The following is a 27,074-nucleotide window of genomic DNA, read 5'->3' as shown; positions in this document are numbered from 1 at the left end:
TAAGTGTTTGAAAGACATCTGTGGGGAAGTGTTTCTAAGTATTACTTGTCCAAAACCAATTTACCTAATAACGTTTTTAAATATTATAATGAATTTTGATGAATGATCCGAGGTTGTCTAAACTTATGGGGCATTACTTATTTAGCCTTAGAATTAAACTTAAAAGGGCATGAAACCTCGTCCTTCATTTAAAGGGAAAAGCTGTGGGATCATCTCCCTTCTTTCTTTTGATTCCTGGGAGGAGAAGGTGGCCCACACTCAACTTAGCTGCGCATCTTCCCATCGGAGATGGTCGGTAAATGGGTACCTGGCTAGTGTGTGTGTGTGTGTGTGTGTGTGTGTGTGTGTGTGTGTGTGTGCGCGCGCGCGCAATTAAGAGTAAAGACATAGTACATACATACAAGGTCAAGAGACGGGGTAACACGAGTCTAACTACCTCCCCGCAACACACAAATCGTAATCGCAAATGGTAATCACATATAGTAATCACACATACATAGGAGCACGTATACACAGGACGTATATGTAAGTTTGGGATCAGGCAACAAGATAGTAAAATTAAGTTCCACATTAGGAAATAGTTAAGGAGACAAGCTGTCTTCTGGCAAACATCAAGTTAGCTTTCAAGTATAAGGAAATAGGTAGCATTTTAGTCACATCTTGCGTAAGACCAAAACAATAATATACTTCTCAAATCTGGTCATCGCACCGAAAGAAGCACAAACACCTAATAGAAAAGGTTCAAAAGAGGGTAACAAAAAATAGTACCAAAGTTGAGTTGCAGAGACAAGCTAAAGTCTTTAAACCTGCCCACCTTGGAGGAGCTCAGAGTGTACGGTGACCTGACCACAACCTTGAAGTTTTTTAAAACAGATTATTGACGTGAACAGTAAAGAGAGAGATGTAAGGCCAGAGCAGGCAGAGAACATGACATGAAATTAAGCGAGAAACATTGAAAATGATGACAAGAACTACTTTTATACTATTATTATAATAATGGATGAATGGAACTCAGTAAGGGCATGGTTGATGTAGTGAGATTACACAGGTTTACGGAATATGATAACAGAGAACGTTCAAGAATTAGAGGACCCCCATGAGTGCAAAACTCGCTCCCCATGTAGTATAGATAGTTAACTACAAGTAGGTAGCAGAGAGAGAGAGAGAGAGAGAGAGAGAGAGAGAGAGAGAGAGAGACCTTTCTTACAACTAAATGAGTGTTCTTTTTCAGTAACTTAATTATTCGACACTTCTTTGGAAGTATGGATTCAGGATAACCTAATAGTAAACAATCATGACAGATCTTAGGTTAGATTCCTTTTATATCAACCATTAGTTACGGACAAAGTCCAATCGTGAGCAGTGGTGACGAAACCAAACGAATCGATAATTGCCTGTACTGCGCACGGATTGTTGTAACCACAACCCGCTATATCAACAGTGAAATAAATTAATTGATAACTAAATCCACACTCTATATCGAAGCTAAATTCTAATGCATAAAGACATTTGTGTAAGATAAATGAACAGGGTATACCATCTATATTTCTAAGTAATATGAATCATATACGAGAGAGTGGTCTTGTCATTCAAGACCAAACGATTGTTCAAACGACACTTTAAGCAGGACGCGGAGGTATGTAAACAAAACCAACCCGCGCCGGACGAACAACCAACGTCATTTCTGTTATGGTGGTGAGGGAAGGAACACATTCTCGACGTCTCGATCTAGAAAGCTCAGAAAAAAAGAAAACGTAAGTTTGTGGTGAAGCTTGATTGATATTATTTTCTGATGGATTATTACGTTTTTTTTTTATAAGCTTTTTGTGTAGTATTTGCTGTGAGATCAAGTGATGGTTAACAAGGTGTTCATGGATTCTCCCGCAGGTGTTTTGTCCTGGGGTAGAGAGGGGGTGTGTGTGTGTTAGCCAACGGGCACTTGAGGTCGTGAGGCAGTCAAGAATAACGACGAACCAGGACACAGCCGACCACAGCCTCACCTGCTCCCTCAAGAAAGCCTGGAACATCGAGTACGATATGGGTCGATCCTCGAGCCAACGGCATCGGTCGATCATAAATACCCAAGGGTTGTGCCATCGCATTTTAAGGTAAGAAAGTGATATACATTTTTGTCAAAGTTTTACAACGATGCGATTTGATATTTCGAAAAAAAAAAAAAGAATCGTTGCTTATCATGTACGAGTCTGTGGCCGATACATTTTTTTTTTTTTTATATTACGTAGTTGATGAAGTTCACATATTTCTCGTAACTCGGTCATGTAATGCTGACAGTGCGTTTGTAAGGAACACCATATCCGAAGCGTTTTAAGCAGTGAATTCCCTTCAAAGGTTTTTAACTTTTGTTTCCTTTAGACTATTGCCCATCCGACTCTTCTTTTTCCTTCGTGTTCTCTAGAACGAGGTCATTCTTGTTGCAATGTCGTAAGAATCCTTCGTAATTTAGTGTCATTCTTACGATACCTGACGTACATACAATACTTGGGAGAATTTTTTGTTGAAGATTTTATCCCGAAAGTAAGTTGGTGATGGACTATATCCATGTGTGTGTCGTATAATAAAAAACGCTTGTTAAGCTGAAATCGAACTGGCGATCCTCCCGTAATTGGTGCCTGTGAAGGTGGTTAAGATTAGGTTCGTTATTTGTGGTCAAACTGTTTGTTATTCGAACCAGTTTTAGCCAATTATTGCTTTTCTTACACAGTTTGGTTTCGGTCCGTGAATCTCTTAACCAATTGAGCAATACAGTGCGATCCTAGGGCACGGCGGTACGTCCTTTACGTATAATAGCATAACCCTGAATCTCGACCCTTAAGGGCCAAGTTAAAGGCTATTAGCTAAGGGTCTTACCGTCCCATTAAGCGTCAAAGCCTCGTTCGTGCTTAAGGAGTCGAGAAATCACCAGGCCAATCTTCGATCCGCTATCAACACATTGGGGTAATTAACATTCAGAGAGTTTAACTATCGTGAAATTTTCGATTTTGTGAACTGCCGTTGTCGACCAGGTCATTGAAGCTGAGCGACTGGCAAGAATCATCCATCCATAATTTTTTTTTTTTCCGCTCAAAATAACCCGATTCATCATGAATGAAATGTATTTACGTGGTAGTAGAAAGGGACAAATCCGTTCGGGTAAAGGAAAAAGCTTTTCCTCTTCTTGTCAGTATATGTGTTAATGTACCCCGGGTGTATTATCGTATCATAAAAGGCTCGAATAGTACTTCCTGCATCGCTTCAATGCATTTTGTGTTGTGAATCAGTGTGTTGAATGTGTAATTGTAGCATTCTTTGTCCTCCTGGCGTTCGTGAGATATTGCTAATAGGAACAAAAAAGAGAATAACATGATTCTAAACATTCGTAAGATAGATTAGATCCTGCAACAGCAGTTTACTCTGCAGTTTGAACAATTCGTCAATTCTTCTACGATGTGCACACACACACGCGCACGCACACGCACAAACTGGAGGCTGAGCTGGGGGAACAGGGCGAACTGCCACAAATAGTCGTTTTGAGTAATTACACAGATGAAATATCATCACGACCTGGCATGATGAGTGTCTTATTTTATTGATTTCTTTCTTTTTTACGTGGACTAGTTTTTGGCTATTGAGCAATGTTACCGTTCGAACCGGTTCGACGACGAGTCTTGTTTGCCTTGTGGTTAATCACCTTCTTTATTGTCGAGTATCATTAATCACCTTCTTTATAGTTGAGTATCATTTCCCCAGAGAATTACGTGGTAACACATCGAGTGGAAGAATTTGATCTATCGATTTTTTTTTTGTCTACTTTTAATCAAACTGAGTCTTGCTGTGTGTGATGTTATCAAAACTGACGTTACGGGCCCCCAGATTAATAGCAAATGGTGAGATTGTGAACTAGCTATAACTAACAGATTCAGGGCCTCGTCTGCTCTCCTCTGCGGTGGATACCATACCCTCCCTCAACGCCACTTCCTCCCTTCCTCCCTCTCTGGCCACCACACCCTGAACGGAGGATGGCATTATCCAATGGTATAACCTCACGCCCTGCCATTCCTGCTCTCCGTACGTTCCATATTACCAGCACAACCTTCCTGTTCAACAATGAAATAGTGTATATATATATATATATATATATATATATATATATATATATATATATATATATATATATATATGTATATAAATCACTCCAGCAACCAACAGTTTCCATCCTGCCGAGAAAATGGGTGATTTATTAGCATTTGAGTATGGGGTGGGGGTTGTTTAGTCATCGTCCATTTGGGGGTTAGTCATCGTCCATCCGTCAACTTCCCAGTCGTGTCGAAAGACAAACAGACATGAGCTTGTTTTTTACAGATGGAATGACGGGAAAATAGAATTCATTGTCGACTTGTTGCAACTTCTGAAATATTCGAGAATTAGTTTGGTTGAAAATCTTGTCTCTATCCGCATTCAAGTCATCCTTTTAGAAACCGTCTTTGCTAGTGTAAGTTCCTTTTAGAATCCGTCTTTGCTAGTGTAAGTTCCTTTGGTAGCAACGAAATTTTCGTGTACGAATATGGGATTCAAAGTGGCGTATGAAAGCCTCGAACCCTTTTGTTGTATCACATTATCCTTTGGCTGGGTTATGAAGATAAGGACAAGATACACTCGAAATGTTCTCAAAGTCCTTGAGTGACAGCTCACTTGGCTATCACTCATTATATCGAATAAAAATATAAGTGGCTCCAGGGTACAGATGTTTTGGTCTACTATACTGGCGGACATATGACATATTAGAATTTAATATCAGTTTAGTTGGAGAGTACAGATGTGCTTTATATGATACGTCCCACATTTTCGTGGTTATATCTTATGTAAATAGAAATCACTTAAACTTGGCCTTAAATGACGCGATCAGCTGGTCCAGTAGTAACTGTAGTAATTGTTCTTTACTTAGAACTGCCTCATATGTTAGATCCGTATGTCAGTAGCTGTTTTTTCTTTCCAGTTTGGTAAATAAGACGGTCGACAACATGTTTATGATTCATTTTCAAGGTACATGTGTTGTTGGCCGGATATCCTGTACCTTCTTTCAAGCAATTACCTTTATCCCCGTGGGATGGGAATCACTTTGTCAGGTACTTTGCATGTATCAGTGGGAATAATCATTTGTAAACTGTTCATTTACTACAACCATAAGCTAAACATGTAGACAGTAAATACGTGAAATGAATAGCTGAGCCGTAACAAGTGAGGGGGGGGATAGTATTTACACAAACACTGGAGTGGTAATTTGCTGATTTCTGACGTCTACAGTGGTTGGGATGGGCTCTTCGTGTGACGGTCTTAACGAGTTCTGATGAGCTCAGTGTGGTTGTGGGACTAAACTGCAACGAAGGGACGGGGGATCTCTGGTGGCAGGAGGTGGTGACTGTGACGAGGGTGGTGCATTAGCATCTTCATGAACTGTCAGTTAAGGTCCCAAGGTGAGGTTGGATTTTGTATGGTACCTTTTGAGAGGCTGTGTTAGAGGGACCGAGGGTGATGACTTGTCCCATTTTGGTAGACGTTCTTGTGTGGTGGAGAGAAAGAGAGAGGAAGACCAGGAAAATGGGGGACTCAGGTGAATTGGGGAAGAATGAAAATACTGTGGATGTTCTCGAATTCGGATTCAGGTGGTCCATTTGTACTTGAGTCTACGAGGTGTTGTAAACACAATAGCAGACGGATTTGATGATGGTGCCAATGCCTTCCTCTCAGTTTAGTTTACCTTCAGAGTGACACAGAGAAGCTTCGTGGACTGAACTACCAGGAGGAGGATAGAGTCTAGTGAGGCACGAGGGAATGCGACAAGGTTGGAAGCAAAGCTGCTGTACATGACCCTGTGTGTGTGTGTGTGTGTGTGTGTGTGTGTGTGAAGGCACGGCACATGCAAGTATGCGCAATTGATGTGACTGATAGAAGTTTTTTTTTCCCCCGCCTCTGTGGAATGCTGTAGGAGAGTTTGCAGTCACCCGGCAGCAGCCAGAAGTGCTTGCGTTGCCAGGCGTACGTTGCACGTGCTGAACGCGCATGCATCCCCATCCCATAGCACACGTGCATAAAGGAAAGTGGGTTCAGTATTCCTGACGAATTTATTGGTGTGGTTTAGTGTCACTCTCAAATCAATATTGGTCCATATAGAGTTGTTGCACTGTGCTGTTACTATATACATAGAATTACTATACAAATTTTACATACTATATATGTCGCATATCTACTGGTACTATATACATTAATGTCTACACATCTCCTCACAGTACATATCCCTGCAAGTTCATTGCCATTGGTGCAAGGAATTTTATGAAATACACATTCACTGTGTATACATATATACCGTACGTTTTTACATGCTGTAAACGCTGATTTACAACCTACATTTATAAACTTGATTTACAACTTTGATTTACAAACTTGGACAACATCAGTATCCATCGAGCATCAGTATTTGCCTCTATGTTATGAAACTTTCCTCGATGCTGTTCATCTCCCTCTCATATACCCTCCTCAGTCCCCTGACATTCAACCTCCCATCCCACTTCCTCCTTCCCTCCCTCCCTCCCTCCATAAACCTCCCTCCCAGGGCTGGTTCCCTCAACCGTCAGTACAGGAAATAAACCAGTTTTCTTTTAATTAAAGAGGCAACATCTGTTGTTCGGGCGAGGGCATTTCTTCCATTCGCTTTTCCTCTTTTTTTTTTCCACCGTCATCCAGTGTTTCTCCTTCACTCTCGTCCCTCCAGTTAGATAATCCATCACACTCCCCGCTTACAACTTCGCTTCAAGAAGTAAGAGACATGTAATAGAGTTTCTGCGGAGAGAGAGAGAGAGAGAGAGAGAGAGAGAGAGAGAGAGAGAGAGAGAGAGAGAGAGAGAGAGAAGTCACGAGAGATAGTTTTATTTCTTTATCGCTCGACGTGTTTATCGTATGATCGCCTGGACGCTTGGGTGGTGGTGGGGAGGGGGGGTGGGGGTTGACCAACGGTGTAACCATCACACAGCAGAGAACTTCTAGATTTTTGTAACTTCTCCATCCATCCATCTTGTCTGACACCAGGATATTGCGGTCTCTCTCTCTCTCTCTCTCTCTCTCTCTCTCTCTCTCTCTCTCTCTCTCTCTCTCTCTCTCTCTCTCTCTCTCTCTCTCTCTCTCTCTTTCTCTCTTTCTCTCTCTCTCTCTCTCTCTCTCTCTCTCTCTCTCTCTCTCTCTCTCTCTCTCTCTCTCTCTCTTTATCTATCTATCTATCCATCTATCTCTATCTATCTATCAATCTATCTATCTAATCATCTACCTCTTTACCTGTCTGTCTATTTCCCTACTCACTCATCACGCCATCGTACCAAACTCTAACCACTGGTAAATAGGTAGCTTCCTCGTTAGAATGGAAAGGATTGAGGCCCTGATCACAAACTCCCTTTTTGAAACCAGCGTAATGATGCAGATAGCGAAGATAGAACAACCAAAGGCCATAAAATGAAATTAGAAAATTAGAGAAAACTTGTTGGACCGAATGTTTTCAGAAGTACTTTTATAGTGAGAGAGAAGCGAATGAATGGAATAGACTGAGTAATGAGAAGGTGAATATTGACATCACTGCAGAAGTTTAGAAAGATTAACCTCAACATCCATGAGCTACTTACTTGACTGATTTACCTAAACATACGTTTTTGACAGCAGATTCTTATTCTTATTCACCTATGGTGAGATTTTGAACAAAGTCCAAGATGTTCAAAGAATCAAAATAGTAGAGAATGTTCAAGAGATGAGGCACCACGGGTGTAAAAAAGCCCCCCTCTCCCTGTGTAGTACAGATAAGTAATTACACTCATGATAGTGACGCTGATAGAACCCATGAAATCAAAGCGTATAAAGTAGCCGATGACGCAAAGCGTATTATGAAGATGCATTTGAAGTAAACCACCACACAACCACGGTGCTTCCACCACACAACCACGATGCTTCCACCACACAACCACGATGCTTCCACCACACAACCACGGTGCTTCCACCACACAACCACGGCACCACCACCACACAACCACGATGCTTCCACCACACAACCACGGCGCTACCACCACACAACCACGGCACCACCACCACACAACCACGGCGCCACCACCACACAACCACAGAGCCACCACCACACAACAAGGCGTTAACGTAAAACATTTACAGCGTTACTACCACCACACTACCACGGCGCTACCGCACAACCACTCTCACTCCGCACATGACGTCATCAAACCGGTCTTTCGGTAAAATTTACTCTTTTACCGAACAAGAGGAAATGTAACAAGAGATAATAATTACCCCATGTGGCGCTTCCTATTGGATGTGACAGCTCAGGGAACTAGAATCTCCCCAGAAGGTCACGAACCGACAGGTGGGGGATAGGTCAAAGGTCATCAGCGGGTAAGAAAGAAAACTGGTTGATAGGAAGAGGTTAGACTCATACATGTGCAAATATTCGAGGTCAACTAGTGTGGTTTGGTTTCAGGCTATAAAGGAGTGGATACGTCATAGGTCAAAGGGGAGGAAATGGGGGATGGGGGGGTAACGTCGTCGTCAAGCCTCCCTTGGAGAGCGGAGGAGGAGTTGTCCTCCCTCAGGAGAGACCAGAGTAGTTTAACCCCCTGGAGAGGGGCGGAGGAGTTGAACCCACCCTGGCGGAAGAGAAAAGCTATTGAGCCCAACAGTATTAGTTTCCCGGGACGAAAGGTTGTCTAGGTTCACAGCGGTGTGTGTGTGTGTGTGTGTGTGTGTGTGTGTGTGTGTGTCTGTGTGTGTCGCCCACCTGTCGACGCGGTGTGTTCTGTGTTACCGGAAAAACCCGACGGGCGGCGGCAGGTTTCTGTCGGCTCCCCTTTCTGTTACCTCCGGCCAGATAACGCTAAGATAACGACGATCCAGTGGTGTCTTGTAAATCACTAAGGAACGGCTGGCTGAACTTGTACTCTGCTATCTGAGATATCAGAGGAAAGTTAGCAGGTGTGCGAACTGAGAGAAATTTCATGGAGTGAATTCTGTATTACTTTGAGTGAAAGAAGCCTAAGTGGTGTCTGTTGCAATCTTAAGTCGTAAGTATTAAGCTACATGAAGGAAGTGACTCATATGTGTATATGTATATATATATATATATATATATATATATATATATATATATATATATATATATATATATATATATACTGCAGATATTTTCATTTTTAGATTCTATAATATCGCAAAATTTTGCGAATCAAAAACATACTGGAATTTCATTTCATTATATATACATACCTTCCCATATTACAATTTCTTGAACTTACGTAGATTCCAGTACTGGTCCGAAAATTACGTTCCCAAGTTTTGAAATCTGTCATTCGTTGTTATTCTTCGGCAAACATTGGATAGAAGACCAGAAAAAATGTTTCCATTAATTTTTGTTTTCGATGTTACGCAACGCATAAGCTGGACGTTTCAAATTGATGTTGCACGTTAGATGTGTGTCATTATAAATGCAGATTTTTCTCTCATCCTCTACTCATCTATGTGTTGCTTTTTGTAATTAAATAAATTACCTACTTGTACTCTACGGTGCAGGGAGCTTTGTGGTCGTGGGGCCTCCCATCTCTTTAGTTTTCTCTCCTGTCATACAACTCCAAATTTCTCTATATTGTCCTCATTCACTTTATCATAACTCAGTTCGTTCCATTTACTTATTACTCTAGTATCATCGAGATACTTCTTTACAAACTTCCTTGCAAGCCCCCTCTTTGATTTCATGTTATGGCTTCTGTTTGTTCTACCATCGCATCATCTGAAGAACTGTTCATTATCTATAGCATCGTGTTGCTTTAAAAACTTGCAGGTTGTGATCAGGGACGCTTCAACTCATCTCTCTTCCATGATGGGCAAATTTAAGGCCTATAGCTTTTTCCTCTACAGTAAGTCGGCCCTCTTGATTACAGTGCCATCTTTGATGCCTTCCTCTGGACCTTCTCCATTAGTTCTTTATGCTTCTTTAAAGTGCGGTGACTAGACTTGAAAACGAGTATTATAATCATAAGGATGTGGACACCTTGCTGAATGTTTCCACATCCAGATACATGAACGATGATTTGATATTAAGAACAGACAGTTTATTTCCTTTTCTGTATCCCTAATTCGAAATTCTGCAGACCGATTATGAAGGATGATAACTCCCAGTCCTTTTCACACTGAGTCCTGAAGCTTGTTTCCTGCGAGATGATATCTAACACTTACTCGAACTGAATTTCCTCATTCATGTACCAGACCAACTTTTGAGTTTGTCGAGATTCTCTTGTAAGTTGGTGGAATCCTCCTTGCCTTTTACCTCCCTCATGACTTCGGCATCATCTACAAACATGTTCAGATGGTCCTCCAATCATTCCGGCACGTCATTTACAACGATCAAGAAAACCAATGGTCCCAGGAAATTACCCTGCGGCACCCCACCCTATTTCGAGAAGGCTCCCCTCCACTTGCGGTTCCTTTCCATCAACATTTTCTTTTATCCTATTGAAGGAGTCTTCCCCTTGCTTCTGCTCGTAGATTCAGTTTCTTTATCGGCTCCCTGTGAGATTACAGTGTCAAATGCTCTCTGGCAGTTTAGATACAGGCAATCCATTCAAACTGCGCACAAAATTTAAGATGGGGACATACGAGTAACTTGTAAAGAGTAAGGATAATTTCACTAGACTTAAATTCGATAGTCCTACCTATAAACCCAAGAATTTTTGTACGCCGGCTGTAGATCACCAGAGATTTTCACACCCAGTTCTTTTTCTTCATTTACTTTTTGCATTGCAACAAAATTCACAATGTAACTTGCCTCTTGATTTTCACTACCGACCTGTAAAACTTGACGTTACATTTAGTGATCATGTTAGAGGTTAGGCCAGTGTACGTGCGTGTCTAGGTAAACTTTACATATTTCACTACACCTATGGCGGTGCATTATGGTAATATAAAAGAATTGTATAGTGTCAATGAATGTTATGTAGATACAGTCGCATATACATGTACGTCATTACCATCAGCGACAATATATTCATAGATAGGAGCCATATGCTCATTAAGTATGCAGCTACGGTGTAGCGGAATTAGTAGAAGTGACTGTACGCGCTGAATGACATGTCTGGTTCGACATGTGTATCATATCGGTATATCGATCTTACTGGGTGTGAACCCAATGTGAACTTCGAAGAACTACAGTGGCCTAATGCCTTGTATATTTTCCATGTAACTACACGTACGAACCACCCAGCTGTATCGTGTTGATTACGAATAGTTTCATTTGTAGACGAGCCTAGCTGTTACGTTCATGTCAGCAGCTCGAAGCTTCGACCTCACCAGTGCTACCAACATGAATCCGACAGTTACCAACGTGTTTCTGACACTAGTGCTTTGAACGTACGTGTGTGTGTGCGCGCGTATGTGTGTGTGTGTGTGTGTGTGTGTGTGTGTGTGACTAGCTTCATGACCAAGTTGTGAACATGTTACGAACCCCTTTTTCGAGGTAGCGCGGCCGCAAAATGTGTATGTGCTGGATGGCTTATGACATCATGCCTCGTGTTTTGTGTTCTGTGCATGTCAGCCTTGGCAAACACCTTCCACTGAGGAATATGATCAATAAGTACAAGTGAGGTTTCAGTTCATCGCCTACCAGTGGGAAATTAGTTTGGAAAATCAATTCATCACCTTCACTTGAGGAATCAATGACCCATTCACTAAGTCCGTCACTGATGCATCCATTTATCCATTACGTGCATATGTTACAAACCGCTACAGAAAGAGAGAGGAAATGGAACAGACGGCTATCACCATAACCCGTAAGTAAGACAAGTGGCCCACATTAGCGTCTGGCCTCGTCTAGGTGCTAATGTATACGAACCTCTCTCTCTCTCTCTCTCTCTCTCTCTCTCTCTCTCTCTCTCTCTCTCTCTGGCACAAAGACCGGGTCAGTCAGTGCACGTAACAACAGTATGGTACATTGTGTACACTGGTGAAGTAGTAGACTGGAAGCACAAATGACTCTTCCTTCCCACCAATCGCCTCTCGCCTTACACACCACAACAGAGAGGGCATCAGGTATCAAGAAACCCTTCTCTGAGATCGTAGCAGTAAAGCAACAAGGCTTCGTACAAATGTTACGCTAGTCAGGACGCTGTAAAGATAGCGTTATGAAGTCCATCTCTTTGTGTAAAGAATTGCTTTATGTTGATCTTGCTTTATATGAATTACTAGAGAGTTTTCCCTCTTGGGTTTCTGACATATACAATCATCGGTTTATCAGAAACTCATTTATTCATATAAGTTCGACTTTGTTGCTCTTACGAAGAAGTCTTTCAGCGTTCCTCCGGAAGGTTTCTCGCTAGCCAGTATGAGTCTCATACTCAAAGAATAGTCGTGGTAAGAGTTCGAACCGAACAGCCATAAAGTGTAGCAAGCTGTCAAGCGCCAGAGGCAGGTCTGGTGCGACCCAAGTCAATGACCTAAGGGAAAACAGTATTGCAGGGGATACTTATATGTCCTGAGGAGAGGATCATGTTGATCTTTTAGCGTTCATTTGGAGAGTATATGTAATGGAACCTTCAGGGTGGGGGAGGGGTGTTCGAATATAAGTAGAAGAACCTTTAGTGGTTCGAATATATGCAGACGGACCCTCAGTGGTTCGATCTGGTGTTTGGCCGAGAACACCTGCGTTATTTGGGACATGAAAGCTGCAGTAGGTGTTCCAGTGTTCCACAGAAATCAACGGCTAAACCTTCTGTAACCCCTTCATCGTTCAGCATAAAGCATCTGTGTAGGGTTACACATGGAGTCTCCTGTAGGCAGTTGTGTTCAGCAGGCCTAGTTATCAGAGGAAAACAAGTGCTACGTATATAAGACGAGGGGCGTTCGGTAGACGTTCTAGTGATGAGCAGCGTTAGGTTGAGCTCAGAGCCGCAAGTAAGCGGTCCAAAGGTTCTGCAGAGAACGCCTGTGTAGCGGGGTAAGACAAGGAGTCACGGATAGGTTTCCAAAACCATTCAAACCGACCAAAGCTTTCATGGAGGCACGGTACGAGGCTCTTTTCCAACAAGAACATGAATATTTATAAATACTAAGGGACTTTCATCGTTATTGTCATGGTGAACATTTACAGGAAGAATCGGTCTCTCCCGACACAGAGGAAGGGCTCATTTATAACGAGTCTTTAACTCCAAACCGCCACACTAACGCTCCTTGATACGACAGGCTAATACGACACTTCCCACTCTGTATTAGCTTAAATTAGAGGCTATTAACTGCAGGTCGCAAAAAAAAAGGGGGTAAAGTGGTTGAATTAAATGCGTCCAATGAATCCGGTGAAGTTTTACTATAAGGACAATTTTTTTTACTGACAAGGATGGTTATGTAAGAGTAGCTTTTGTGGGGTGATAAGTGGGGTTGTAAGACGGAGGGAAATGTTCATCAAAAGTTGTAGACTACAAATACTCGCGAAGACACTTTAAGAGATAAGTAGGTCTTACCCGTGCGATACTCTTAGACGATTTAGCGTAGTAGTATTAAATCAGAGACTAAGACCCTTCACCCTTCAGGTGTGGACCCGGACCATCTCCCGAGGCGAAGTAGTCACCCTCGAGAACCACGGTAATCCACTTTTATAGAGGCGAGTTTGTCAACCTGCTGTTCTACCTCAAGGGCGAGGTAGTTTAACTGAGTATGAATCATGTCTTCAGACGCATTAATGGCCATGAACAGGCAAGCCCCAGTACTCCCGTCAGATCCCTAATATCCACTGATGGCAAGCCATCCAACCTTGCATATGGACTACCATTAAACACCCATCTAGCATACATTTTAGCTACCATTAAGTGAGGGGGTTTTATTGTTGGTAACATATAATGGTCAATTAGGCATGATGGAGGTGCTGAGTCCCATAATTTCCTCTGATAAGAATCTTACTTAAGGGAAATCGTATATTTTCAGGGGTAACTGATGCATGGTTTTTTGTGTGTGTGTCTTCACTGTGTTGTCTTAGCAGTGACCTACGAATGCATCAGTTTTTGACTGGAATAATGACTCTGGCGCGTGTTTGAGAGGGCCATGAGTTGATACTAGCCTCAAGCGTGTGTCCAAACCTTAGAAATCATTCATGCCAAGAGCCACTTAAGGGCGATTGACTGAGTTAGTCTAATCGGAAAAACCCGGTTCGAACACCAACACACAGGTAATGGTAAGGTACTCACACTCCGATTGCAGGATGTGATGTTAAACAGATCCGTAACTCGTGCGAATAGGGAATAATTGATGATGTGATGTCATGTGAAACTCCTTTATTTCTTTTCTGTAGAACAGGGTTACGAATGCCATCTCATTCACTAGTAACTCCCCTACTGGTGACCTTCTTTGCTTAGGGGGAAAGAAAATGCAGAATTGAACCTTAGCATCGAATTATGTTCAACAAGAAAGTGAGAGATTCAACTGAATCTGAATAGATTTAGTGATTTAGCAGATATTGCTCACTAAGGAGGAAAATCGAACACAGTGGCATGACCTTCGACCTAAGGTCGGGAGTGATTTATCAACAGAGAATTGATTAAGATAGTCTACGATATCCAGTCAGAACTACTAAAAGAAATGTTTCATATGTAGTATTATGGTGTGTGTGTGTGTGTGTGTGTGGTAGGGGCGATAACAGAAAAGGGAACGTGTGAAAGCTTTGAGAACTTGCATGTTTGGATATCGGTGAAAGATCTATACATAGTGTGGGAAAGGGAGGTTTCAATCATGAGATCTGAATGTTTACCAGTGAGACACCTTGACCACCAGAGGAGTTACGAGAGAAAGTCTCGTCAAATGTTGATAGTCAGAGACAGTTCTCCTTCTCCTCCTTTATTGAGACGAACTTCGAAATGGGAGATGGTAAGGTAGCCACTGGTAGGACAGAAAAGGACAGAGAATGGGATTTTAATGGAGAAGAAACGGTAAAAAAAAAATATTAGCGGGGTATTATTAATCTCAGACACCAGTGCATGATTTCAGAGAAGGAGAACTGACACACGGTAAGTCCAGTGTGTTTATGTCTCTACTATCAACAAGTGAGAGAGATTCAGAATGCGAGGGACGTCCATGGCGTGTTCATGTACTGGATCTAATCTCTAGTCCTGTTGATGTATCGGAAAATATATGTTCGACTGAAAGTATACCACGGAGATTAAACGGGTTCCCCTTCACGCCATGAGCGTCAATATCATTTGCATAATACGGCCAGGTTCGACACCTGATTGATCGATTTTTTTTTCTAAACATTTCGCCGCCTTTCCCAGATTTCATCTACAAGTTGTATCATTATTGCCATCATTCCCAGTATGAGTTACTTTCCATGTTTAGTGACTCGTGGGGTTTTCTTCATTTCTGTACACCAGCTTCATGGTCGGCCTTGAACGTATCTTCGAAGCTTCTTCGATCATTTTGGGCTTCGAAGCTTCGATCACCTTGGGCTTTGAAGCTTCGATCATTGTGAACGATCCAAACAAACACAGCCACCATGACAGAGTAACCACACCCCCCTCCCCCTGCATGACTCTCTTCACCCCAGACCCCCACTACCCATTGCCCTATCCTCTCCTATCCCCTACACGGCCCTCAACTCCCCCCTGACCCGACCTCTGCATGACCCATCCCTTACCCATGATAGTATTTCCACCCATTACAACTGTGACACCTATCACAACAGCACTACCTTTGAACCTTTTACTTTCACAGGGGTCTGGACGCCATATCCCCCGTCCCTTAATTCATGCACCACCCTCAACGATACCATCTGACGCTGTCAAATGATATTACAGTATCTGAAATCTTTATTACCTCTCATTTACATAAGTATTTACGCAGCATTTATCCAAATTAGCCTGGGAGACATGCGACCATACTCTGAGGTCGAGGCGGTGGGAGGAACCACGGAAATGCTCTCCTGGGAGGGAGGTGTGTCACGATGAAGTGTATACATGCAGGAGGAACAATCATAGATAGATAGATATATAGATAGATATAGATAGATAGATAGATAGATTGTATTCCCGGTTTCCCTCTCCTTACTTCTTCGTCCTCACACTTGCCCCGCAACTCAGCTCTCCTTATTTACCAGTTCGCTATTCCTCCCACATCTCACTTTTCTTTGATCACCAACTGGAATTGAATACGATCGAGAACTCGATACCAAACACACCTCGGCGGTACACAGGTCCCCTGGGAATCTATCAGTACACTAGACCTAGAGAGAAATCGGGGAAAATGTTACTTAATAACAGATCCGTCACAGGCAACAGCAGCAGAAGAGTGTAAAAGTGCAGAGAAATCTGACTCTAAACTCCAACCATCCCATAAAGCTACTGGCGTGCATCGCCCTTCTTGGCCATGTAGCTTTTTGTCGATGGTGCAGCCAGAGTGTAAGATATTCACAAGGCTTATTGTCGGTTTATTGCTGTGCCACCTTGCGTGTGTGTGTGTGTGTGTGTGTGTGTGTGTGGAGAGAGAGAGAGAGAGAGAGAGAGAGAGAGAGAGAGAGAGAGAGAGAGAGAGAGAGAGAGAGAGAGAGAAGAATTTACCTGGGGATTTGTTGGAAAAAAAAATCTATTCTAAACTTTATATGTTCCCTTAGATTGTATGTTTGTTCCTTTTCATACTAAGAAAGTGAAAGCTAAATGTGGCTGACTGAGGAGTAAAAGTATTTCAGTCATTGAAATACGTTTTTTACTTTAGTCATTTTCATTGTCTTCCCTAAGGCTATTGACTATTTATATTAACCCAGACGTGGTACTTACCCCATATCTATCATCTATCTATCTACCTATATACATATATATATATATATATATATATATATATATATATATATATATATATATATATATATATATATATATATATTTGAGATGGTTGTAGGAAGAGAGAAAAACAAATTACAGATGAGTGTTCCAAAGATTCTCTGTCCGAAGAATGGAGTTATCATATAACGGTTAATGCTCGTGTGGTTGACCTTGTCTGGGATAAAGATGCTGCCTGACGGGGACGGCTGTGGTGCTATCAAAATTTGGTGTTTAGTGTGAGACATGGAGTGTTGTGTGCTCTTCAAGCAAGGTTGACTTTTTACTCTTATATAAGAGGAAGCGCTTGCCACGATCATTTGAGTGAGGACATGGGCTTGTATGATGGGGGATGTTATGCGTTGCTATGTGCCGGATGCTTTGTGTTAACGTATGAAGGACAGTATGAGTAGTTATGTGCCTTGTGATGGTATGTATTGGTGTTATGTGGTGCCATGTGGAAGTGCTTTGCTGACCCATGTCGGAATGTGTAGATCCATGTTGGGGATACTATGTGCCATCATGTGGGAGTGCAATTTCTGACCGTGTGGGGAGGAGTTGGTACCTGCATGGTTGCTGTGAGCTACTGTATGGTATATCATCTCCGTCAGCCAGTCAGTGTTTCCTCAGCAAATTCAAATCATCCCCGTCAGCCAGAGCATTCAGAACAATCACAGGCTGCCCAGCAACATCCAGGCACTTGACGTTGATACTAATCCACCAGCTAACTGCCGTACTTATTAATCGTTTCATGATAGTCATTAGTCTACTCCTAATCCCTTAAGTCGATCTAAGCAGGTTATCAAAAGCTATATTGGTCTGGTTTCATTTCTAGTAATGGATAAAAGTTCCACTTCACACTAGGCGGAGTGCATATCCATTTCTCTCATCCACCACTCCAAAACCTTACTCCTTAACCTTGTCTTCTCCTCACTCCACCTCCCATTTTACCTCTCCTCACCACCTTCATCCGCTTGGCTCACTCACACTCACCCGGCCACAGCGGCAACAGATGACGACCGAACGAAGGCAAATGTTCGGAGCGGTGAACCATGAATCGAACACTGACTTTGTTTTTATTGTTTTATTGCCCCATCCCCCTCCCCAATACCCCCTCCCCCTTCCCTTATCCTCGCTCTCCATCTTTCCTCCGAGACTCCTTGACGAGGCGCTAATGAAGGTAATCGCAAAGTGCTTTAAGAACTGTTTTATTTGCATGTGTGAGCGTTACATTCGGCCTTAAGGGATATATATACCAAATGGCCATGTGAAACCCACGCATATATTTTTTTTCTTCATCTTCTTGTACATTGTAATATTATTTTATTGCTCTCTTCCTGCAATTGGATATTGTAAAAGCTTGTAGAGTTCAGATGTATCCAGCTCTCAGAAATGGTAGCTTCTACTTATTTTTCATTTATCTATTGTTTTCGTGGATATAATTAGGTTTTCGTGTTGTATTGTTATAACTAGTATAATATGAACCGATCCATCATCCTCCACATGACATATGTGCTCATTCGTGAGCCCACGACTAATGTATGGGGGAATTATTCGTGCGTCGATGCGCCCATTTCCAAATCATATGTATACGAAAGCCTTCGACTGTCTTTGTATTCATATTTTCACATGGACGGACGCAGGAGATCTGATATCTATTGAATTATCAAACATTTAGAAGGAACACACACACACACACACACACACACACACACACACACACACACACACACACACACACACACACACACACCTCTTCTTTCGTTGACTGAAGACTATTTAGACGATTCTGAAATCAACGAAACGTTGTCAAAAACGTGGTCAGAATCAGAGATTTTACCACCTCTACCGCTCCCTTCCACAGTGGAATGCACACGAGGTGTGGGGAATCAGACGCCACATAACCACACCTGAAGACCATGGTTGCCATCAGCCCTCTGGTGGATGAACCTGCAACCACACATCAATAACACAACCACCCTCTCCACCACGAGAGCCCAAATTTCGAGTCACTGTGATGCTAAATTACACCTGTTGATGGTTATACGAAAATTACCCAGTAAGAAGACAACTTGATGGCTAAGATCACCTCTGGATGGATAGAATCCACTACTGGTGAAGGACGTGTGAATGTGGCAAGAGTAATGTGTCTTTAAAGTCATTGTTACGGACACATTTCTGCAAGACGTGTGGGTAAGGCCACAGGGGCTGAAGACCGTGTAAAAGTGGCTTAAGTAATGTGCCTTTGGCCAGTATTGCAGGCCGGGTCTGTGAGATTTACAGGTTACAGGTCTCTGTACACTCTAGGGTCCACAGGAACTCGTGTTATAGTATTAGATTATTATGGACCAACCCCATCAGTGAATGGTGCCCTATCATCAGTACTGGTCACTACAGAGCCCTCACGGGTGGTGTACCGTGCGAGCTACGGTACACAAGCTATGGTCACTATGAAGATCGGGCGAGCGATTCAACCAGCGCCCCCTCTAAGCTCACCACACATGGGCCAGTGCTTTTGCCTCAGCTAGATTCGTGGCTTGGACTACGCCCATAACTCACACGCTGATAACCATCTCCATGTCTTCTTATCAGCGTTCATTAGTGTTATATAGTTTTCCTTTACTGCTTGGAAGGGAGGCAATTACTTCCTTCCCGTTGTCTCTTGCTTGTTGGCTTTCCGAACTGGATAGAAGCGCTGTGAACGCCTGCCGTTCATACGGCAGTAGGATGCAGCTGTCCAGCCTTCCATAAATTGCAACATGATGCATCAGAGGTGTTCAGTGTCCCTTTTGGAGTGTGGCTGCGGTGGAGGCGGCGTTCTAGGGAGAGGAGGGGAGTCTCTCTCTCTCTCTCTCTCTCTCTCTCTCTCTCTCTCTCTCTCTCTCTCTCTCTCTCTCTCTCTCTCTCTCTCTCTCTGAGCTCACAGAATTCGAACTCTCGTTGTTCAGTCTATATTGAGTGACTGCCACCGACGTGTGGTTGCAGAGAGGGGGGGCTGGGGGGGGGGGCCATAATCGCTGTGGGGTTTGATGGAAGGTAGGAGAAACGCAGGCCGCCCCTCCTCTCCCAATCTATTAGCTCGTGACCTGCCTCACAGAGTTCAGGTTATCATGGAGAATCTAAATGATCAGACGAGCATAGCTTCAGCTTCCTCCGCTCGTTTGGCATTTGACAACACATGCGTCGCCAGGTGTGGCGGTAAACGGTTCACCGAAAACGTTCACCCACACCTGTGCAGGACGTCACGCAAACTGTGTGTGTGTGCGTACGTGTTGTGTGTGTGTGTGTGTGTGTGTGTGTGTGTGTGTGTGTGTGTGTGTACAACAGTACTAGTGTTGCATAATGACATTACACTCTCATTCATGCTGGGCTCTGTCCATTCACTATATACATGATCCGTGACTTCATGTTCAGTCATGATGCAATGAGGCATTTATTTCCATAAGTAACTTCAGTTAAGGTAGGATGTAATCCCATGCTGAAGCAACCACTGGTGCTAATATCTGTATTCATTTCCCCTCTTCCCTAATACACAATAACCTCTCTTACATATGCAAATAAATCATCTCGAATTCCATGTTAAAGGTACTGTTTCCAAAGAGTTTTATGATCTGTCTCAACGCAGCCCATGAATCAGGAGACAGTTAACAAATATAGATGAATTTAAGATGAAAACATGACAGACACAGATGTATGTGAATTTATATAGTTGTTCTTAAAATAAGCAGCTATATAACTAAAATGAATGTGAACATATGTGATTGTACTGATGCACGTATTCATTTCAATTTCTATCAACTTTTTACCGAATGTACAATATAAACTGTTTGATTAATATTCTGTGTCCAAAATTCTTGAATACGATTTAGATAGTTGCCAGCAGATAGGTTGTCTCCTTTCCATTTCCTCTTCAGTGGAGCCTCGGCCACAGATTCGGTGCTTACAGCACAAAGTCCCAAGTCCCTCTCACACACACACACACATTTCTTCAGATTATTTCGTTCAAGATATCCATTCACACAGAGGCTATCTATCACCGTCTCCCATTCTCCATACTTTTTCATTCCTTTGTGTTAGATTTTCATCAACTATGAAACTTGTTTAGGTCCCTTGTAGATACATAGGCAATGTTCCTCACTATTTACCTCCCAGGTGACCTTGGTCCCTGTCTTACCTGCAAATCATTTTCCAGACATCGAGAACACCAGTTATTCTAGGAACAAGCCGTGTGCGACACATCATTCCATGAGGAGCACCTCTGACATGTGTTCTTTGTTCTCTTTCACGAAGATAGTGTTTCTTCTATCGAGGGCTTCTCCTCCATATTTCTTCCTGATATCCATTTTTTCACATTCTAATGTAGCACAGTGCCAAATACACACAATCAATTCATTCTTATTTTGTTCAGAAAAAAAATGAGTTCATTCCCTCATAGATTTTTAAGAGGCATGCTAACGCATGACCCCCCTCTCTCCCTCTCCCTCAAACCATTTAGTATTTCACAGTTACGTAGTTTCACCTCTTGAAAGTTGTTAACCATGTGCTTTATGACTGTCTTTTCCACTGTGCCACAGACCACACTCGTGTGTGTGTGTCGGAAGGGCACTTTCATGTTGATGTGAGGTTTGCGTTCGTGAATGAAGTGTTTACATCCACAGTGCGATATGTCTACATTCATACGGGGATCTCTCGCCAGCGAGCAGTTTTTCAGTTGTGTAATTTTTTGCAGTGCGTTTGTAGGCTGAGCGTCTATGGGAAGGGTCTTGGAGGCGTGTCTTTGCAGGTGTTTTTGGAGGGATATGTCTTGAAGGTTATCGCGCATATGCCAAATTCTCACGTATTTGTCTGGGCTTCAATGAATCAATGTTTTCACGTAAGTAAACTTTTTATTTGCTCCTTTCCTTTATCCTGGCCTTGAACTTCCCTGTTTGTTTATTTGTTTCTGTGTGTATGATTTTCTTTCTTTGACCCGATTATCATCAGCTTTTCATCCTCGTTTCTCTGGATTGTGGATGAATAACAATGATTATATCATTCTCTTTCAACTCCAGACCAGTTTTCATCTTGAATTCGCATCGCCGTTCTCGGATCTGTCCAAAATTTCTGGTGTATAGTTCTGTTTGCACATTAGCTTAAAATATCCGAACTTAGTTCGTTAAATTCAGTTGTCGCTGTTGGGTCCACTGGATTACTACTGTCAAGAGAAAATTACTTTTAAGATCTTGGATAATTACTCACGCAATGTGGCGTGTACAGCCAAGTTATTCTGTCTGTCTTGTCTTTGTCTATCTCTGTCTGTCTGTCTGGCTTGTCTTGGTCTGTTTCTGTCTGTCTTGTCTTTGTATGTCTCTGTCTGTCTGTCTGTCTTGCCTTTGTCTGCCTCTGTCTGTCTGTGTTTGTCTTTGCCTCTGTCTGTCTGTATTTGTCTTTGTCTGTAAGCGTCTGTCTGTCTTGTCTTGGTCTGTCTCTGTCTGTCTGTCTGTGTGTTAGCCCAGTGTATTATGTCCGCAATATTCTGAGTTTAGGACAAGGATTTACGTTATTATGCCGTTAATACTTCCCGTGCTATGCTTCTTTGTCTTATCTTTCTTATATTTGCGGTCATTTGGGATGAAGTTATAGGGATAAGTACTTCAGCAGGGATTACGTGCGTTTGGGTCGGCAATTCGCCTGAGTTTTAACGAGTAAATGTTAACAACTTGTCCCGGATTAAGCGAGTGTTGGTAAGCAGTCTTGCTGGAGGAGTGAGTGTAGGTAAGCGCGTTTACTAGGATTAAGTGAGTGTAGATAAGCACGACGTCTGGGAATAAGCGAGTATAGATAAGCATGCCTTCGTGGGAGACCCTTATATCATTGCATATAACATCCTCATGTGTCATGATCAATCCATTTTAAGAAATGGGAGTTTGTTTCTTACTCCATGTAATTCAAAAACCACGAGGAACTACCCTCGAGTAATACAGATGAGTGAAATTACTCCCTTCGTAATAGTCTACAGAATGTCAAAAACCCTCGAGGAATACAGATGAGTAAAATTACTCACCCACTCACTTCGTAATGGTCTGCAGAATGTCAAAAACCCTCGAGTAATACAGATGAGTAAAATTACTCCCTTCGTAATGGTCTACAGGATGTCAAAATTCAGACGGGGGATCATAATCGCTTCCCTGTGTAGTGTAATGCATTCGGGTGGCGATCTCCCCCGGCAATACCATGAAGCATGAAGGTCTACAACATCTTTATAACCCTCTAGATTACTCTCAGTAGAGGCAGTGATGTCTCTCCAAACCGGACAAACTTGTTCTGTGTGCGCGTGCGTGCGTGTGTGTGTGTGTGTGTGTGTGTGTGTGTGTGTGTGTGTATAAAGACCCCCAGGGAATATCACCAAGCAGATCTTGCAAGTCACTATGAGGACGATCGAGGATCATGTAGATTTCGTCCTTAGAAAGGAATTCTTCCTGATAAGGGAGATAAGAGGAGGTAGTTGACACTGATGAGAGAATTGCAAGCTTTCCTGATAAGCAATGATGAGAGCTGTAGTTGATCCTTAAGATGGTTAGAGGACGACTTGTTAAGATAAGCTTCAGATGATGAGAGATAAGGAGCTTTAGTCGACCCTGTGAGGTTCATGTGAATGATTTATTCAAAGAAGAGATTCCCCCCCTGATACGATAGATAAGAGGTTTATATGGATGATAAGCTGATGAATATTCACTGATATGAAAGATAAGGCGTTATAATCGATCCTGTAAGGTACATGTGGAATACAGGCTCAAGCTCCTTTTTTTGGAGAAGGTTTTGCCCTCATAGGAAAGGTAAGAGGCTCTGGGAAAACCCCGTGAGGCTCGCGTAGAAACGAAAGACGAAGTTCGTCGTAATACAACAAGAGATAAGGAGAATTCGTCGAACCGTCTCCGTTCAAGTCGAAGACCTGCTGAGAAACGAGGACCTCCTCACTTACATTGGAAACAAAAAGCTCTCGTCGACCCTGTGATATTTCTGTTTTATACACCTGAGTGCAATTTCATCACATCCTGCGGAACTCGCATCATAAAGAGAACTCGTCCCGGGACCAGTAACTATGTTAAGTGCGATTTGCCGGAAATGATGACAGATAAGACTGTAAATGGTAGAAATTCCCGTATAATTGGGCGGCACAGACAAAAACCAGGTTGGAAAGGGGTTGAATCATAGGCGATGGGATCCAAAACAAGAAATCTAAGGTGGTGTTTTTGCGTCAAAGTGCGACACAATCAGGAAAGTACCGGAGGTACACAGAGGCAGTGATACCAAGAAAATCATGGAATCTAGGAGAAAGAAAATGAAACCTTGTTAACAACTTTAAAAAAAAAAAAACGACTAGTTCGCCAAAAGAAACGAGTCAGTTATACACAATTTTCTCTTCATAAATCTTTAAGGTCATGCTAGAACCTGCGCTTACGTCGTTCAACAAACTCTAACTACAATATACAATTACTTGTGTGTATATTTATATATGTAATAAACGTAAGATCTCGCAAATTTCCTCACTGTGCCTCTGTAGCTTTCAGTGCATATATATATATATATATATATATATATATATATATATATATATATATATATATATATATGCTGGGACTCTGGAAAATGAAGGACCTTGACTTACTGAACAACCTCGCACTCCTACTGATCCAAACAACGAGAGAGCAAGCCGGTTTTCTATTGCAGCGCCTCGGCATAGCTGTTGCAGTCCAGTTAGGGAATGTGGTCGCCTCAACAGTTCACGTCCCCCAGACCCGTGCAGGTTAACAGTTCACGATCTAAAGATCAAGTTATAAAAGTTACTGTCGCGTTATGCTTTACCGAACATATCTTACCTGTATAGCTTCCATGAGATAAGCTGCATGTACTTTGATTTCTGTCCAAATGAGGGATGACTGTGTTATTTCAAGCGGTTTTTTTTGTAAAAGACTAACTGTATCCACATCCAATTTTCAATCTCTTCCCTGAGGCTATGGGCCCAAACCTCTCTCTCTCTCTCTCTCTCTCTCTCTCTCTCTCTCTCTCTCTCTCTCTCTCTCTCTCTGCTACCCACTGGACCCACACAACTGTTCCTGCTCTCGTAAATGGGTTGCTAGTCCTGCCAGAGTCCTGTTGCATCGACAGCAAATGCAGCAGACCTGATAACAATGTCGAGGACACGTCGCTTGACAATCCTAAAGTCATCTGCATATCACTATTTATCTTTTATATCAGCATCTATCTTTTATATCAAACTGGAAAAGATTATTCAGATTAGACTTGAACTCTTGAACATACGGACATGTGTACCACGGGTAGAAATATAGCTTCATATTTCTTTAGACAGATGTGTGTTGAACTTATGAGGGGGTAAAAAAGACAAAAGAAAATGGGGGCACGGTTGAACCAGCTTTACTGTTCAATTAGCCACTGAGCATTTACGAACTGATTGTGTTCGTCAGTTTTTAGTGATAACACTTTCAAATTTTATGACAGCCTCAAGGGTGTTGAAAACTTGTGTGGCTTTGAAAATTGTGAAACTTGTATTGTTAGAATCTTTATTATCATTATTATGATGATGATTGTGGCTATCATTATCATTACTGTTAGATATTGATATTATTGTCATTGTCATTACTTTCATTTCTATAACCACTATTACTATCATTATTATTATTATTATTATTATTATTATTATTATTATTATTATTATCATAAATTTTATTTTTATTATCATTATTATTATTATTATTATAATTATTATCTTTATTATTATTATTATTATTATTATTATTACTATTATTATCATTTATTATCATTATTATTATTACTATCATTATTATTATTATCACTATCATTATTATTATCATTATCATTATTATTAATAATTGTTGGTTAAAGAAATTACTGATATGAAGAAGCGTAGGATCAATGATCTCTCAATATACATAATAGTTATTTAACTGTGTTATAAACAGCTGCTGGATAAGATGACCTCGAGGAACCAATTTCCAACCTGAAAGGACGGGTTTTACTGGGCAATTTTTTTTTCTTTTTCTCAAAAAAGTCATGACAGTTTTTAAACAGTATGTGTAGTGAAGTTAAATCTGTAGATAGGTACGATTTTCTTATATAATCTATGGATATTTTTTTCCCATTAAGCGTATCCTATATATATTTCTTTTCCGTTATGCGTATCGTAAATATTTTTCCCGGTAAGCGTATCCTAAATATTTCTTTCCCCGTTAAGTGTATCCGATATATTTCTTTCCCCGTTAAGCGTATCGTAAATACTCATGACTGAGAAATCATTCATGAATAGATAGAAAATAAGTACTGACATAACTCGAAGTACAATTGGTACGATAAAAAGTTCTACTTCTTATGACTACCATAATGATGGTGGTGAGGTTATCTGTCGTGTCTGTCTGTCGTGTCGTGTCGTATTGACCCAGCTCTTGTCGTGGTCATTGTCGTCCAGCTTGTCAGACTTTATTGGTTGTATTCGTTGTCGTCTTCATGGGTCGTCTGTCATCCTTAGTCGTCCTTGGTCGTCTTCTTCGTCCTCGTCTGGCGTCAGGAATCGCCTGGTGTCGTTGACCCCAGCTGTTGTCGCTGTGGTAATCACCGTTTTAATTCCACTGGTGACCTCGTTTAAAGTAACGCCGTTGCCGATAATGATCAAGGCCATATATATATATATATATATATATATATATATATATATATATATATATATATATATATATATATACTGCATGATTAACAGATGCTAATTACCGTAAAAATCATTGAAGAAAATGGGACTCGTGACCCTTTTAACCTCCTCCAAATCTAAAAGCGAAGAAAATTAAAGATAGAAAAAGGTTTTCGGGTAGACTAAAACAAATGCACTCTTCCCTATGGTTAGTTTCCTGATACCGAGCAGACTGCTCCAGGAATAAAGGAATGGCATGTAATCGCCAATGCTAAAGGGGAAAGCAAGAGGAAAGAAGAGGTAGCGAAATAACATCATCTTCCCCTTTGGCGAAGTAGGCATAAATAGCACCGGGTCATCGTCAAGATGATAGTAATTAAGGAACGCATTAATTCAGTAGTGATGATAGCCATAAGACAAATTACAGTAGTAATGGCATGGGTATTAGCAAAGCATATTTGCCTACAGTTGATGCATAGGAGATGATAATGAGA

General features: G+C 41.7%; 1 long non-coding RNA gene across 1 annotated transcript in view; it reads left to right on the top strand.

The window, feature by feature from the left end:
• The first annotated feature begins 1,687 nt into the window (after positions 1-1,687).
• Positions 1,688-27,074, top strand: part of LOC139756478 (uncharacterized) — a 62,175-nt gene continuing 36,788 nt past the window's right edge. Inside the window, exons 1-2 of the long non-coding RNA XR_011714356.1 lie at positions 1,688-1,754; positions 1,888-2,108. This is a non-coding gene — a long non-coding RNA (uncharacterized lncRNA). The remainder of the gene's footprint in view (positions 1,755-1,887; positions 2,109-27,074) is intronic.

Source organism: Panulirus ornatus, chromosome 22, assembly GCF_036320965.1.
Source record: "Panulirus ornatus isolate Po-2019 chromosome 22, ASM3632096v1, whole genome shotgun sequence".
Taxonomy (NCBI): domain Eukaryota; kingdom Metazoa; phylum Arthropoda; class Malacostraca; order Decapoda; family Palinuridae; genus Panulirus; species Panulirus ornatus.
This window is presented reverse-complemented; position numbering and strand designations above follow the sequence as displayed.